This window comes from Urocitellus parryii, chromosome 1 (assembly GCF_045843805.1).
Source record: "Urocitellus parryii isolate mUroPar1 chromosome 1, mUroPar1.hap1, whole genome shotgun sequence".
NCBI lineage: Eukaryota > Metazoa > Chordata > Mammalia > Rodentia > Sciuridae > Urocitellus > Urocitellus parryii.
Window position 1 is genome coordinate 19,002,259 of NC_135531.1, and position 17,666 is coordinate 19,019,924.

At 40.6% G+C, this 17,666-nt stretch overlaps 1 pseudogene; it reads right to left on the reverse strand.

Moving 5' to 3' along the window:
- Positions 1–16,812, reverse strand: part of LOC113191901 (putative ATP-dependent RNA helicase DDX5) — a 142,019-nt pseudogene extending 125,207 nt beyond the window's left edge.
- Positions 16,813–17,666: the final 854 nt, after the last annotated feature.

Consider the following 17,666-nt stretch of genomic DNA (forward strand, 5'->3'; position numbering starts at 1 on the left):
GAAAAACTATCCCTTAATTCACTTTTGAAAGGCACTATGGAAAACAGGGTATACAGGCACGATGGAAAACAGAGTACACAGGCATGATGGAAAACAGAGTATACAGGCATGATGGAAAACAGAGTGGAGGTTCCTGAAAAAAAACTTAAAGAAGACCCACTGTGTGATCTAGCTATACCACTCCTGGTATATATACATGAAGGAAATGAAATCAGCATACAAAACAGACACCCATGAACACAAGTTTATTAGTTTATTATGTCACAATTCACTATAGCCAAGATATGGAATCAGTGCAGCTGCCCATCAACAGATGAATGGATAAAAAAATGTGGCACATATATACAGTGGAGTATTGTTAAGCTGTAAAGAAGAATGAAATCATACTTTTGCAGAAGAATGGATGGAACTGGAGAACATCATGTCGTGAGAAATAAGCCAGACACAGAAAGACAAATATCACATATTTTCTCTCATATGTGGAGACAAATAACAACAAAAACTAATGACCAGAAAGTAGATGAGGGACTATTAGGGAAGGAGACGGGGACTACAGGAAGTGGGCAGAGAGGGGAGGGCAAGACATGGTAAAAGAGAAGGTGAGTACACTCAAGGCATGATAAATGCAGTATGTAAATGTTGCAATGAAACCATTAAGTTACACAATTAATATGTGTTAAAAATTGTGATTAAAAAGTTTAGTTCTATGAGGGAAGGTGATATAGAGGAGGACAAAAGAGGCTAGTTTGGAAGGTAAGTATGACCCAAGCATGACATAGGCATATGTGGGAATAACAATGAAATCCATTAATATGTACAATTTATGTGCATTAATAATCACAATAGAAATAATCTGGGGGTTGGATGAAAGGCCAAGAGAAATCTCCATAATATCACTGGAAAGATGCAAACTGAAGATAATTAAAGTTTTGCTGCAATTCTGGCTCAGCTAGACTCAGGCTAGGATCTCAATAAAAATCTCCATTCCAAGTTTTGGACCTAGAAAAGGAAGACTCTTTCTATGAAAAATAAAATAAAAATATAGAATCCAATTTATTCTCTACTAGTAAGTTATTTAAAATGTCTGACATATGATAAAAATTATAAAACCCACGAACAATATTAAAAATGTGATTCAGAAGCAAAACCATAAAAAGCCAATAGAGGCAGAGTGCCTGGTGACCAGATCTGTAGTCAATAGGTGAGATCTCTAAAATATGCTAAAGAATTTAGGAGTAAAGATGAACATAATGGGTGAATAGAGAGGAATGTCATCACAGAAACTGAAGCTCTAAACAAGACCTACAGGGAAATTCCAGAATAGTAAAAATAGGATATTTTTTGAAACAAAAAAATGCAATGAATAAAATTTTTTTCCACAATATTTTATTGGTGATTATAATTGAATGTAATGATGGAATCTATTGTTACATATTCATACATAAGCACAATGTAACAATATAATTTGGTCAATTTTACTCCACAGCATTTTTCCCCTCCCTCCCTCCCTTCCACCTTGTTCCCTTCTTCTATTCTAGTAATCTCCCTTTGATTTTCATAAGATTACTCCCCACCATTCTTTCACTTTTTACTTTAGTTTCCACATATGAGAGAAAACATATAACCCTGGATCTTCTGAGTTTGGCCTATTTCATTTAACTTGATGTTCTCAAGTTCTATCCATTTTCCTGCAAATGTCATAATTTTATTTTTATTTATAAAATAAATAAAACTCTGTATAAAACTCTGTTGTGTCATATACCACATTTCTTTATCCATTCATCCATTTAAGGACCTGTAGTCCTGTTCCATAGTTTGGCTATTGTGAAATGTGCTGCTATAAACGTGGGTATGCATGTATCCCTATAGTGGAATAACTTTTATTCTTTAGGATAAACACCAAGGAGTGGTATAGCTGGGTCATATGGTAGATCCATGCCTAGCTTTTTGAAGAAACTCCATACTGATTTACCTAATGATTGTACTAATTTATAGTCTCATCAACAACGTGAAAGTGCTCCTTTTCCTCCACATCCTCTCCATTTATTATTGTTTGCATTCTTGATGACTGCCATAATGAATAAAATTTTTTTAAGAGCAGGAAAACAAACAAACAAACAAAATACCAGGAATTCCAAGAAAGTTCAACATAAAATAGCCAAAATGAAGTAGAGAAAGAAAAAGAATTAAAATATCAAATATGGCATCAGAGACATGTGGGTAACTAGCAAATGATCTAACATACTTGTAACTAGAACTTTCAAAGCATATTCTTTCTACAAAATGCAATCTAGTTAGAAATAAATAATAAAATGATAACTAAAAGAAGCTCAAATATTTATAAATTAAGCCACACACTTGTAAATAAGCCCTGGGTCAAGGAAGAAATGACAATAGAACTTTTAAAATAATTTTAACTGAATGATCATGAGACAAGAACGTGTCAAAACTTGTGAGATATATTTGAAGTGGTGCTTAGAGGGAAAGTTACAGCTTTAAATGCATATATCATAAATTAAGGATGATGTAAAACCAGGACCAAAAGGCATAAAGATTAAGAAGAAATGACACTGTTTGCAAGCAGTATAATTATGTAAATGACGTGATTCAGTAAGACTCTGTCTCTAAATAAAATACAAAAAAAACGCTCAGTTGTTGAGTGCCCCTGGGTTCAATCCCCAGTACCAAAAGAAAAGAAAAGAAAAAAGAAAAAAATTATAAGATCTAAATAAGTATAAAGGTATACTATGGTCAAGGATTGGAGGATTCATCATATCCATTCTCCCCAAATTAATATATAGATTAAACATAGCTTTGATTAAAATCCTGACATGTTCCTTTGCAGGTTTTAAGACTTATAAAGTTGTTTAAGAGTACATTAACATGAGAAAAAGCAAATAATGTCTGTAAAAAGACCCAAATGCATATAATTTATTTTCAACAAAATACAATGTAATTCAATGAAGAAATAATAATGATGTTGTAACACCAAATTTTCCTGGAACAAATGAACATCTTTATGGGAAAAAGTTAATGTTGATCCCCTATAGTATAATATGCAAAAAAAACTTTTATTATTTGGGATGATCATGGATCTAAATGCAAAGACAAACAAAAAAATCCTATAAAGTTTCTAGAAAGAAACCCAAAAGAATATCTTAATGATTTGGACAGTTAAAGACTTTATTTGTCACAATGCAGAAAGCACTAAGTGAAAAAAGTGAAGTTCAATTTTAATTTTACTAAGTTAAAAGTTTCTGCTCACCAAAGATGCCATTAAGAAAGGGGAAGCAAAACTACTCTAAGATTTCATCTCACTCCAGTCAGAATGGCAATTATTAAGAATACAAGCAACAGTAAATGTTGGCGAGGATGCAGGGGCTAAGGCACACTCATACATTGCTGGTGGGACAGCACATTTGGGCAACCAATCTGGAAAGCAGTATGGAGATTCCTTAGACTGGTGAGGAGAATGGGGAGAATGGAGGAAGTTTAGATAGGGCAAAGGGGAGAAGGAATAAGGGTGGGGGGATGGAGGTAGGAAAGATGGTAGAATGAGATGGACATCATTACCCTAAGTACGTGTGTGAAGACACAAATGGTGTGAATCTACTTTGTGTACAACCAGAGACTTGAAAAATCGTGCTTTATATGTGTACTATGAATTGAATTACATTCTGCCATCATATATAACAAATTAGAATAAATAAATAATTTTTAAAAAGAAAGGGGAAGAAAGACAACTCTATAGGTTATAAGAAAATATTTACATTACATATAAGTGAGAAGAAATTCATTTCTAGAATATATGAAGTTCTATAAATCAATAATTCTTTTTTAAAAAAATCACAAAGGAAGAAAGATTTGACACATATTTCCCAAGAAAAAGTATATGAATATCCAATAAACATTTGAGGAGGTGATTAACATTCTACATTATCAGAGAAACAGAAATTAAAACCATACTGAGATATCACCACCTGGCTAAAGTGAAAGTCTGACTATATCTAATGTCAGTGAGGATGTAGAGCAACCGGAACTCCCATGCATTGCTGTTGAGAATGTAAAAAGAAACCATCACTCTGAGAAACCAGTTGACAGGTTTTTATACATATCCTACATTATGACACAATAATTTCACTCCTAGGAATATAAGTTAGAGAAATGAAAGCATATGCCTACAAAAAGACTTGTGTACAAATATTTAGGGCAGCTTTATTCAAAATAACCCAAAGCTGTAAAAACCAGATGCCCAATTGGTCAATTGTGGTATAGTCACACAATGGAATTCTTCTAGTAATAAAAAAGAACTAAAGATACGTACAATACCATGAATGAATATCTTGAGAGACCAGAGCCAGGCTTAAAAGAGTACATACTGATTCTACTTACAGTATGTTCAAGATCAGCAAATCTGTTATATTCCGTTAGAACAGAATTTGCCTCTGGAAGAAAAAGGGATTATAAAGTGGTACCAAGGACTTTTCTGGGTCATAAAAATTAATGGTAACACAGTTGTACCTATACCTTTGTCAAAGCCCTTGCATTGTGCACTTAGATGTTTATATTTTGCCACAAGCAAATTATATCTCAATAATGAAAACAGGAAAAAAGAAAAAAAAATCCAACCTCATGAAGGAAATTGTACACCCTAAAATGTAGATTCTATTTTCTATCCAGAATATTGAATTGATTATGAGAACATGACATCACAACACAAGGGAACAAAAGGTAACATGAAATTAAGTAACCTCTCAAAGTTTTACTTTGAAAATGCAGCAGGATCCCTTAAGAAATAATTTTTTTTTATACAACCTGAGAGTTTTCTCCTCTAGCCTCTCAGTATACTTGGTTTCTGTCAGAGCCAGCCTGAGGGGGATTTCTTACTTTTTGATCACAGTGAAATTTAGTTTCAGTGAACCTCCTTCAAGGTCAAGAAAGGCAGCATGATGGAAAAGCCCAGCAAACCTCAATTCAAAGCTCATGGGTGGCTGTGAGTTGCTCTGTAGCTGGGACTGTAATCCCTCACTCTCTGGGCCTCAATCTCCGCAGAGTCAAAAGCAGAAAGAATTGACATGAAACATCAAAGAAAATGGCAGCACTGAGGTCTGGCTCAAAGCAGCCCTCCTGGGCAGCTGCTGCATTGATGGCTGTTAGGGAAGAGACTGTCTGAGGGGAGGTGGTGGGAGCCGGTGGGAGTAAAGTCTCTTCAGAGGGAGGCGTTAGTGTTGCCAAGCAACCGGCCCAGGAGCACCTTGGCAGAAGGTTGTGACCTCCCAGGCTGTCTGTTGTTTTAATGCAACCATTCCACGGCTCCAGAGGTCGGATTCTGAGAGGTGCCTTAACACCCACAAGACAAACAAGCAAGCAACTCAGAATGAGTACCGGAATTTTCCATCAGCTGGACATGGCTCAATGTATGATTTTTAAGGATAATAGAAACTGAAAAATTGTACCATCACCAGATCATTTTACATTCGTTTCCTTCAGAAAACCATAATCATAGTAATAATTATAGTAACAATGCACTGACTATTTCTGATCACTTTCCTAACATCACTTGAGCATCTCAGGATTTTTCCAAGTTAAGATCTTATTGTATCTTCTGTGTACTCTGCTCTCTGTCTACAAGGGCATATATCCTTAGGTTTGCCTTTGGTTTGCCTATGGAATCTAAAGACAACCCCAAAAGAGATGATGGATAATTCGAGCCTAAAATACGATTTTTCTGATTTTAACTTGTGGTGATCAAATCACTTCAGAGAATTTCAGAATTGCAAGTAATCATTTTTGGAGATGAAGGAATCCTCTTATGACACTTCTTTCACAATTCCATCCACTGGAAATCTATGGTTAGCTCTGTCACTTTCCTTGTCATGAACTTCATTACTTCACCAGGCCCCTTACGGCATGGTTGGAGAGCTCAAATTACAAAGATTTTTCCCCCTTATATTGAACTAAAATCTCCCTTTCAAAAATTCTCTCAGGACTTTTTATATATTCTTTAATGAAAATACACTTCACTTTTACCTGATAGATTTTCCCCTATATATTTGTTTTTTTTTTCATTACTGCAATAAGATGCCTGATGTTGGTACTTATAAAGAAAGGAGGTTTATTTAGCTCACAGTTTTGGAGGTTGAAAGTTCCAACAGAAGATTGCTGGCTCTGATGAGGACCTCCTTAGCTGCGTCACCTCATGGTAGATAGCACCTCATGGCAGAAGTAGTTGTAGGAGGAAGAAATCAGATAGTGAGAGAGGAAGCCAGCATGAGAAATAGAGAGCAGTCTGTGACCTTCCACTAGGCCTCACTCCTAAATGGTCCCTCCACCTCTCAACGTTGCCACCCTGTGGACCACGTTTCCAACTCGAGGATCACCTGGGAATATGCCACAGCCCACTTTTGGAAGAACCTGAACCTTCTCTGACCACACCATCCAAAGTTGTCCCTTTTTGTTCTCTACCTAAGTCTTTGCTGTTGTCTTCAAAGTGTTGATCACAATTTCCAATTGTTTGATGTATGTCTTCTTAATGAGAGATAATCATGAGCTTTAAGAGGGGCCATACTGATCTGAATTGGTTACCACATCCTCAGCAACGGGCACCGTAGTTGTCACATTGTGGCATTCAAAACACAGCAAACCCAATCCAGATTCAGACATGTTATGCTTCATATAAGATATTTTAAAAAACCCCTAGTTTTCCTCTATATTCACATCATCTTGATATCTAAGATATGTGGAGTTGTGGGGTTTTTCCTCAATTCTGACCAATTCTCTGACATCAGCTGAGGGATCTTACAATTCAATTCTGATGCTAACTGGAACTAGCACAGACCCCTAGTTTAAGAGGTTCGTCCCACAAGATTGCCAGCATTTCAGATACCCATCATAAGCTCAACCCCCACCCCTCCTCAGGTTAGCCACAACTCCTGTCCTACTTGGCTACAATTCAAAAGTTCCCATGGTCACTTTCTCAGATTCCATAATTTTCCAGAACCCAGGGGAGCCGTTTACTTACTCTGGCTGCTTTATTACAAAAGATATTCTAAAAAGTACAAATGAACAAAGAAATGTACATGGTGAGTTCTGGAAAGGTCCAAAGAACAGGAGCATCTTTCCCTGTGGAGTTGGGTACGCCACTCTTCAGGCATTTGGATGTGTCCGTCAACCCAGAAGCTCTCCAAACCCTTTGGAGGATTCTTTCATCTAAAGGGCACAGTTAATTGTTATCTCCAACTCTAGCCTCTCTTCCCTCCTAGGAGGATAAAGGAGCAGTACTGACAGTTTCCAAGCTTCTATGCATGTATGTCTTGGTGTTTCTGGGTGACCCAACCCCATCTAGAAGCACACCATGCAAGTGTCCCCTCATCTAAAAAGAAGAACTTCCTACGAGCCAGGAAATCCCCAGGGATTTAGCAGCTCCGTCAGATAACCCCACCGCTGATGAAGTTACAAGACATTAGGAGTTCTATGTCAGGAACCAGAGTCCAAGACCAAACACTGCAACAAAAGTTGTAGCACCCCGTCTATGAGGGTCGCAAGAGCTCTGTGTAAGAACCGAGGCAGATACCTATATATATATATTTCTTATTAGTTCACATTTAACAATACTAGCAGCTAAAAAATGTAACCAATTATATGTGAGTGCATGCCTTCAGATGGTTAAAAATAGCAAGTATTCTCTTCTTAGTTTTCTGTGACTTGAATATATATCTTTATTCCTTCCAAGTGTTCAGATGATACAGCGAGCAAGCAGACAACAAAGCTCTGTGAACTGGGTTGGTACAAAGTGAAAGGAAGCAGAGAGCTTCCCATCTGGAGGAAGTTCAGGTTTGCCCAGAGGCACTCAAGCTCAAAATGTGCTTCACCACGAGGACTGGACTGTCCAGCACAGCACGACTGGCTAGATGGGCCTGCAGGCCAGCATTTTACAAGTCCTCCTTCGACCCTTCTTCCTTGAACACAGTTTCCAGACCCCTCATCTCCTTCCCCTGGAAATATTCCAATTTGTATCCCTCTTAAAGTATCCCTCTTAAAGTATCCCTCTTAAAGTGTGCTTAATTGGCCACCAGTCCATGGGGCCCAGAGTACCAGGGACATTACCTTCTGCATTCTGGACATTAAATGACTCTCCAGGCAGCCCAGAAGTCTCTCAGCAGATGTCTCAAATTGTTGTTGGCTCCAGCTGAGTTTACAGTTGATATGTTCTTTTTCCTCATGAGCTCCTAAGCCATTTCATTGATGATATTACTTGGGGGAACAGCCTAAACAAAGATCTGTGTCCTTGGAAGGATCCAGACCATACATTTCTTGACGATATTTTCCTGCAGCACAAGTCTTGACAAAGCCAACAGGATTCTCCAATTGCCAGCGTCTCCCACAGATAGGTGAGGCTCAAGTAATCAATCTAATCACAAATCAATTGCTCTCCTGACCAAAATAATTGAACTACACTAATAGTTCCTCCCTCCAGCTGGCTGCCTGTTAGAATTATCTTGGGCCTCACCACTGGAGATTCTGACTAAGTCTGGGGCCTCAGGAGTCCACACTATCAACAAGTTTTCAAGGTGATTTGGCAGCTCCAAGGACCTGAATTTGGGAAACACTGTTTAGATCACCAGCATCAATGGCACTTGAACATTCTGGAAACTCTGAGAGCAAGGCTCTCTCTAAATGACAGATGCAGCCTAAAATATCAGAGCCACAGATCTAGATCAGGAGGGACAAACTTTATGCTAAAGATCCACAGAGAAAATACTTCATGGGTCTGGAGCCAAACCTGAAGATACTATGTGGAGACTGATATTATTGTTTAAAACTGTAGCCATTTGCAGTCATCAAGAATACAATTGACAATAAATGCTACAGAGGACATGAGGGAAAAGGAACATTTTTACACTATTGGTGGAATTGTACATTAGTACAACCCCTGTGGAAATCAGTATGGATCTTCCTCAAAATACTAGGCTTGGAACCACCATATGACCCAGCTGTACCACTCCTCAGTATTTATCTTGAAGATTTAAAGTCATCTTGCTACAGTGACCTATGCATACCCATGTTTATAGCAGCACAATTCAGAATATCTAAATTATGAAAACACCCTGGGTGTCCATCAACAGACGAATGGACAAAGAAAATGTGGCAGATGTATATACATAATGGGGTTTTATTCAGCCACTAAAGAAGAATGAAATTATGTCATTACTGGTCAATGGATGGAGCTGGAGAGGCTCATGCTAAGTGAAATCATCCAGACTCAGAAAGCCAAAGGTCCCATGTGTTCTCTTCTATGTAGAAACTAGAGAGAAAGAAGGAGAAAAAGACAGGAATGGATTTCATGAAAGTAGGAGACCAGTGGAAGAAAGGAAGGGGTAACCCGGGGGGGGGGGCGGAGGGAAGGAACAATGGAGGTATCCGAATGAAATAGACCCAATCTCAGGTCCCAAGGGCCATTCAGATGCTGCCTGTAGAGATTTTCCTTAATTGGTTTGTAATGTTGATCCTGTGTTTTTATTTTCCTTGTAGCATGTATCAAAACTTGCCTCAACTCTCTCCATCACTAGGACGGAAAGTGCAGGAGAGCAGAGTCTTGCCGGCCTCACTCATGGCTACATCCTTACAATCGGACTCGTCAACCTCCGATGCTTATTCAATAATTGAGTAAACTGAAGACAGATCACAGAGGTGCTCTCAGGCGGAAGGGGTTTTAGATGTCATTAGTCCCAGCCCCTTCCCCCTTCATGGAGGACAACTTAAAGCCACAGGATTTTAGTGACTGCCCAAACTGACTCAGCAGAAAAACTAGGTACTATGGTTTGGCTGCATCCCCCAGAGTTTATGTGTCAGAAACTTGATCACAATGCAACAGTGTTGGGAGAAAGGACCTTCAAGAGGTCTTGGATTTTGGGAATGGTGAGAGATAGGGGTTTCATTTCATTTTGCTGCATATGGATTTCCAGTTTTCCCAGCACCATTTGCTGAAGAGGCTATCTTTTCACCAATGTATGCTTTGGGCACCTTTGTCTAGTACGAGATAACTTGTAGTTATGTGGTTTGTCTCTGTGTCTTCTATTCTGTACCATTGGTCTATGTGTCTATTTTGGTGACAATATCAGGCCATTTTTATTACTATGGGTCTGTAGTATAGTTTAAGGTCTGGTAGTGTGATGCCTCCTGCTTCACTCTTCTTGCTAAGGATGGTTTTGGCTATTCTGGGTCTCTTATTTTTCCAAATGAATTTCACAATTGCTTTTTCTATTCTATGAGGAATGTTGTTGGAATTTTAATAGGAATTGCATTAAATCTGTGAGACACTTTTGGTAATATGGCCATTTTGACAATATTAAATCTTCCTATCCAAGAACATGGGAGATCTATCCATCTTCTAAGGTCTACTTCAATTTCTTTCTTTAGTATTCTTTGTTTAATTTCATTGTGTAAGTCTTTCATCTCTTTTTTTAGATTGACTCCCAAGTTATTTTTTTTTTTGAGGTTATTGTAAATGGGGTAGTTTTCCTAATTTTTTTCAGAGGGTTGGGGTACTGATTTTGTAGCCTGCTACTTTGCTGAATTCAATTATTAATTCTAGAGGTTTTCTGGTGGTGTTTTTTTTTTTTGGATCCTCTAAGTATAAAAGTATGTTGTCAGCGCCATGCACAAAACTCAACTCAAAGTGGATCAAGGACCTAGGAATTAGACCAGAGATCCTGTGCCTCATAGAAGAAAACGTAGGCCCAAATCTTCAATATTTTGGATTAGATCCTGACTTCCTTCATCAGACTCCTAAAGTACAAGAAATAAAATCAAGAATTAATACATGGGAAGGATTCAAACTAAAAAGCTTCTTCTCCGCAAACAATTAATGAGAGAGCCCACAGAGCAGGAGAACATCTTTACTACACACACATCAGATAGAGCATTAATTTCCAGTATACATAAAAAACTCAAAAAACTTATTGCCAAAAAATAAATAGCCCAATCAATAAATGGGCTAAGGAACTGAACTTCTCAGAAGAATATATAAAATCGATTAACAAATATATGAAAAAAGTTCAACTTCTGTAGTAATTAAAGAAATGCAAGTCAAAACTACTCTAAGATTTTATCTCACTCCAGTCAGAATGACAATTATCAAGAATACACGCAATAGTAAGTGTTGGTGAGAATGTGGGGGGAAAAGTACACTCATACATTGCTCATGGCACTGCAAATTGGTGCAACCAATCTGAAAAGCAGTATGGATATTTCTTAGAAAACTTGTAATGGAACCACCATTTGACCCAGATCTCCCCCTCCTCAATCTATACCCAAAGGACTTAAAATCAGCATACTACAGTGACGCAACCACATCAATGTTTATAACAGTTCAATTCACAATAGCTAAACTATGGAATCAACCTAGGTGCCCTTCAGTAGATGAATGGATAAAGAAACTAGGGTATATACACACAATGGAATATTACTCAACATTTTTAAAAGGGAATAAAATTATGACATTTGCAGGTAAATGGATGAAGTTGGAGAGTTTCATGCTAAGTGAAGTAAGACAATCTCAAAAAACCAAAAGCTGAATGTTCTCTCTGGTAAGTGGATGCTGAATCATAATGAGGGGGGCAGGGGCATGGGAAGAATGGAGGAACTTTGATTGGGCAAAGGGGAGGGAACAAAGGGGGTGGGGAGATGGGGACAGGAAAACTGGTGGGATGAGATGGACATCATTACCTCAGAGACATATATGACTGTACATAGGGTACGACTCCACATCGTGTACAACCAGAGAAATAAGAAGTTGTGCTCCATTTGTGTACAGTGAACTGAAATGCATTCTGCTGTCATGTATAACTAATTAGAACAAATAAAAAAACACAAAGAGGTGCTTAGGTGATGAGGGTTCTGCCGTCATGGATGAATTAACGCCATTTTTGTGGGACTAGGTTCATTATTGCCATCGTGGATTGATTCCTGATAACAGCAAGCTTTGCCTTCTTTGGCACTCCAGCTATGTAAGGGTTCTACCACTGAGTTGCATCTTCTGCCCTTTTAAAATTTTACTTTGAGATGGGGTCTTACTAACTTGTCCATGCTGGCATTGAACTTGTGAGCCTCCTGCATCAGTCCCCGGAGTCCCTGGGATTGCAAACATGTACCATGCTAGTGGATTCCTTCTGCCTTTTGCCCGTCCACTTTCCACTCTGACATGACACAGCACAAATGCCCTCCCCAGATGCTGGCCTCTTGATAGTGGACTTCCCAGCCTTCAGAACTGTGAGAGATAGATTCCTTTTCTTTATAAATCATCCAGCCTCTAGTATTTTGTTATAGCAACAGACTGACACCAGAATTAACATCAACATGCCCAGACTCCCAAACCTATAGCCTCTTGGCCAACCTCTTAAATTTTCATAAGCAAAAACTTTAGCATGTAAGACGAAATGCATCATTCATTTTTTTTCTTTCTTTTTTTTTAAACTCTCTGCAAATAATAAGAAATGTACTAGAACATGGGTGCAGTAAGCACCTGGCCATGAAACAGGAGATACACAAGATCAATTACTGAGGAGAATTTTACACATTTATCAGGGCTACCTGCCACCTGTCCCTTTGTTTAACCACACCTTAAATAAATTGTGAAGTCAGTTCTTTTGCATGGTGTATAGTTAATGGCAGGAGACTTCCCCTGGTACAAAGGCCAATATGTGGCCTAAGGTCACTCAATAGGACACTGTCTTCTAGACTATATCTCCCAAGTGACACAGGACACAGTGTACTAATTACCTATTGTACTAATTACCTATTAAAAATCACCCCAACCTTAGCATCTTGAGACAGCACGCATTTCTTTGCTCACCTGTGTAGGTCAGAATTCTGGGATGTCAACTCTGGGTTCTTTGTTCAGGGTCACAAGATGTTAGCTGGCTGGGTTCTCATCTGATGCTCGGGCTCCTCTTCCAAGCTCATTCCTGAGAGGCCCATCCAGACAGTCTCCATATCTTAAGGTCGACTGACCTTGGGTTTTAAATGCATTTTCAAAATCTTTTCACATCAGTACCTAGGTGAGCATGGTACTCACTAAACAAGGGATAGGAATCTATAGGCCTCTGTTGAATTCCGCCTGCCACAGGCAGGGCACCCAGCCATCTTTTTCATTGCAGAGATGGCAGTGACACCCTAACCATTCTGTTCCTGCTCAGAGTCCCTCTGTTTCTGCTAGAAACACTGCTGTGTTTCCCACTGCCTACTTCCAGAGGCGATGGCAGTTCCCCAGTTCTTCTCATTCCCCAGTTTGCCAGGCTCTTATCAAAGCTGGTGACTCTTAATAAAATAAATAAGTCTCTGATTACCTAATGCTAGTTAGCATCTGCCTCAGTTGATTGCAATCAAGAAACCTGATTGTCTCCAGCGAATGCCCAACAATTCATCCCAACACAGGGATTCTAATGGAGGGGGTGGGGAGGTGGGGCAGAGTAGGAAAGATAAGCAGGACCAAAGGAGCCTTGTCAAACCACATACCCCATCCCCAAAATTCTGACGTGCTGGCTTGAAAATTCAAGCTCTACTACACCATAGGAAATCAACCCCCGATTTACTTAAACAAAAGTAGCCAGTGTTCTATAAGATAGAAATAAACTAAGAGATCAAGCTAAACCAAGACCAATTTTTTATTTGAAATAACAGTCCAAACAGAAGCTGGAGTTAAACTGATACTTGTTTAACATTAAAAAAAAAGAAGAAGAAAAAGAAAAGAAAATCCGTCATACTCTTTTGACCTCATATAGTGTTGGATATAGTGAATTTAACTTTGTGTTTTCCTAAACCAAACACATTCTTCCTACAGCCTCAGTCTAACACATACATCAAGTTTTGGATTTTGTGGCTTGTGTTTGCATACAAGGTGATCTCTTGATACAGAATTTAGTGCATGCTGAGTTTCCAGGTTGGCTCCGATGGAAGCACACAGGTACCAACATATCCCTTTCTAATCCAAAATTTCCCCTTAGGAATTTCTTTGTTCTGTGGGGCAAAAGGACTTCATCACACAGGCTCAATCCGTTATCTTTCAACCTAGGCTTACCTGACCCTAGACAAATTCCAAGAGGATAACAGCTCTGGACAGAACAGGGTAGCTGGCACAAGTAGGAGTGGCAACACAGTCCAAAATGCACAGCCCAGACAACACCCCTTATGTGGAAAACTGCATCTGCGCCAGCCTCTGTGAGCAGAGCTGCAGCAACGCTTCCCTCCTTTGTTGAAGTTAGCCGCAGAATGGACTGTCTATTTATTTCCACAGTCGACTCCAGCATAAACAGACCACACTTGTTACTCGGGGAAGAGCCAGGAACCCTGCTTGGGGAAGAAGAAGGCCACATCCAGGGAAAAGAGATTGAATGCAGACTTGGACCACCTTCCTCCTCTCCTGCCCTTTCAAGGGCACCTCACCCCACCCCTCACACACCCAGGGCACACACGTTCCTCTGCGTGGCTTTGGGCATCCGAGAATATGGTGTTTAACATTCAGCTTCCAGGTGTGGGGCTCTGCCCCCTCAGGGAGCCTGGGTTTTCAGAAGGAGCAGGGCAAGGTAAAGAATAAGAATTCCTATTCGCAGCTCTTAATAGTGAATGCAAGGGATGGTTGGCAGCACAGAGATGAGGTATTTGGACTCTGGAGACTGAGGCCTGGATTTGGATCTAACTCCATCACTGTGTTTGTCAGAGTCAGTGCTGTAATTAAAAACATGGACCCCCAAGCCTTAGAGACTAAGCGTAACACACATTATGCTCACTTGGGCCCTGTGCAGCATGTTTGAGGCTGAGATGCTCGGCTCCATGCTGTCATTTGGGGACACAAATGACCTCCTGCCATTTTGTGACCCTGCCGACCCCCAGAGCCTTGGATCAGAGAAGAGTGATGCTGACTGGGGGTGTCTATGACCCAGCACGTAATGATAATCTCACCCACTGCAAGGGAGGCTGGGAAATGTAGTTTAGCTCTGAACCCAGAAGGAAAAGGGAAATAATTTGGCCAACCTCTGTCAGTCCTAGCAGCTTATTTGAAAAAGTTATTTATTCAACCTGTTTTAGTTCCTTCTCTTGTTAAATGGGGCTTTCCAGAGGAATATAGCCATAAGGTGTGTGTGTGTGTGTGTGTGTGTGTACATGTGTACACAGATGATCCTTGACTGGCAGTGGGATTGTTCTCCAGTAACCTCATCAAAAGTTGAAAACATCTTAGGTTAAAAATAGATTTAATACTCCTGCCCAATATCATAACCAGTCAAGTCCACCTTAAACATGCTTACATTCGCCATCAGCCTACAGTTGGGTATCATGAGAGAGCATTGTACTTTATATTGCTTTCCTAGAAAAAATAAAAGTGGAAACATTGTAAGTTGGGGGAGTGTGTGTGTGTGTGTGTGTGTGTGCGCGCACGCACATACACATGCTCGGGTGGAAGAAGAGAAAGAGAGAAGAAGGAAACTTATTTTAATTGTTTCCCACGGTCATTGGGGCTGGGGAGTCTGCAATCTGCAGGGCACAGCAGAAGGCTGAAGACCCAGGGAAGAGTTCAGGTTGTAGGTCAAGTCTGCAGCAGTCGGGAGGCTGGAGTCCATCTTCCTTGGGGACCTCCATCTTCTCTCCTAAGGCCTTCAGCTCATTAGATGGTGATGTGCTTTACTCCATATTACTCAGAATAAAGCAGATTCCCCCCCCCCACACACACACACACAATGCTTCCAGGATTCCTAGCATCTATCCTCAGCTATCCCACCAAAACATGGAGGGAGCTCTCCACCAGGAAAAGGACTTATCTTCAACAAATATTTTCTTTACATCTTGTTCAAACACTTTCGCTGATACCTCACTCAGTCCTCACAGCCTTTGGAAGCAGGCAGGGCGATCATTCCTACTGTCTTTATTTTAGAGCTGAGGTTCAGAGAGGGTGTCTACCTTCCAAACTGGTCCTCCTAATTCCCACCTGTCCTGACTTTCAGATTCTGTTCCAGGACAGCCACCCTGCTCTGTGGAGATGACACCATCTCCTAATACGATTTAAAACTCTCTATTATACTCCCAGATAAAGATTAATATAGTAAGCACCAGGCACGATTAATTATAATATTCCTATGGACACTACCTCGTTGGCCACTTTCTCTGTTACACAGGATTTTGTGGGTGGATCTTGGTGAATCTAATCCACCATTTAGAACATTTAAAATATTATTTCCACAGAAAAACAAGCCCCACAATTTGAGAAGTAAACATGTGAGTGAACCTTCGGAATGTGACTGTTTATAAGAAGGGATTTCCTGCGGGGAGAGCTGACACCAGGCGGCCCTGGGCACAGCTGGGAGGTGGTTAACTCTGTCTCCCCATCCCCTATGTGCTGGGGCCTGCCTTTCTGAAGCAGATCTGTTTCCCTCATCCCCATTTATACTAAATAAACAGGACAGAAGTAGAAGCCAGAAGTCTGAGTCTCTGACGTTATGTGACATCAGACAATGCTCGCTCCATTGGTTTCTTTGACTGTTAATGGGGGGGGGGTTAGATGACCTCCTAGAGGGCTGCCTTCCACCTATACCATTGCTCAGTGTCTTCTGTCTCTCCTCCACAGAGTCTCCTCCAGCCCCTGAGTAACAAAGATTCACAACGGGGCTTCCTGCCATCCTCAGCATCGGTTCTGAAGTCTTACAGAGGGACTCCCATGACCCCAAAGGCCTCAACACACAAAGAAATTTGTGGCTCATCCTGGGAGTTCAGGCCCAGAGCCATGCCATCGGAGAAATCTTTGAGGACGAAGGCCCCAGCCATCGCCCCTTAAATCCTATCATTTGGGACACAGCACATTCTTGCCCCTCTCACCTGCCAGCTGGTATTATGTACCCAGCTACCCCTGGCTGGAGCGAGAATGTTTATGCAGGCTGGAATGATCAGGGCAACTGGAGCCCTGTGGAGGTCAGTTGGAGAGAGTCATTCCACGGTCGATATTGCCCCTCAAAAACCCAAATCCCTTGGAGGACAAATTATTTCAGCTGCTTCAGCTGGTGCTCTTTGTAATGCAGTTGGTGCAGAGCCTCATGCCCAGCAAGAGGCACGATCCCCTCTCCCCAAGGACACTGGTGACCCCCACAGAACCCTTTCTCCCTGACCTGCATGCTGGCCAACCATGCTCTTCTGAAACTAGACACTGAGAGGCCAGACTTGTGCATAGCAAAGGAGGCCGCCCCAGCCCACTAATCCAATGAGGGGATAGCTTTACACAGTCACATAGCATTCCACTCAGCCCATAATGCCTGCCTGTGCCTCAGGGCAGCACTGCGGTGAAATACCCAAGACACGCCTAAGCCTGCTGAGCAGTCCGCCCACTCCTGTCAACTGGGGAAACATCCCACAGGCCCACGGGTCCTGAGACCAAGGGTGAAGTCCAGTTTCTGTAACTTGTTCAACAGGTGACCTTGGGTAAGTTGTTCAGATTCTGTGAGACCTTCTGACTTGAGGATTCTATCACTAGGACCAACACGGGACCACAGACTCATAACACTCTTCACCCTCATTATTCTTTCCCGAGGAAAAATATTAAAAAACAAAATACACCAGACACTTGGACATACCAGTATAATTATTCGATTCTTCTTCCACTAAACAAAGCATTTCTATCATCATTT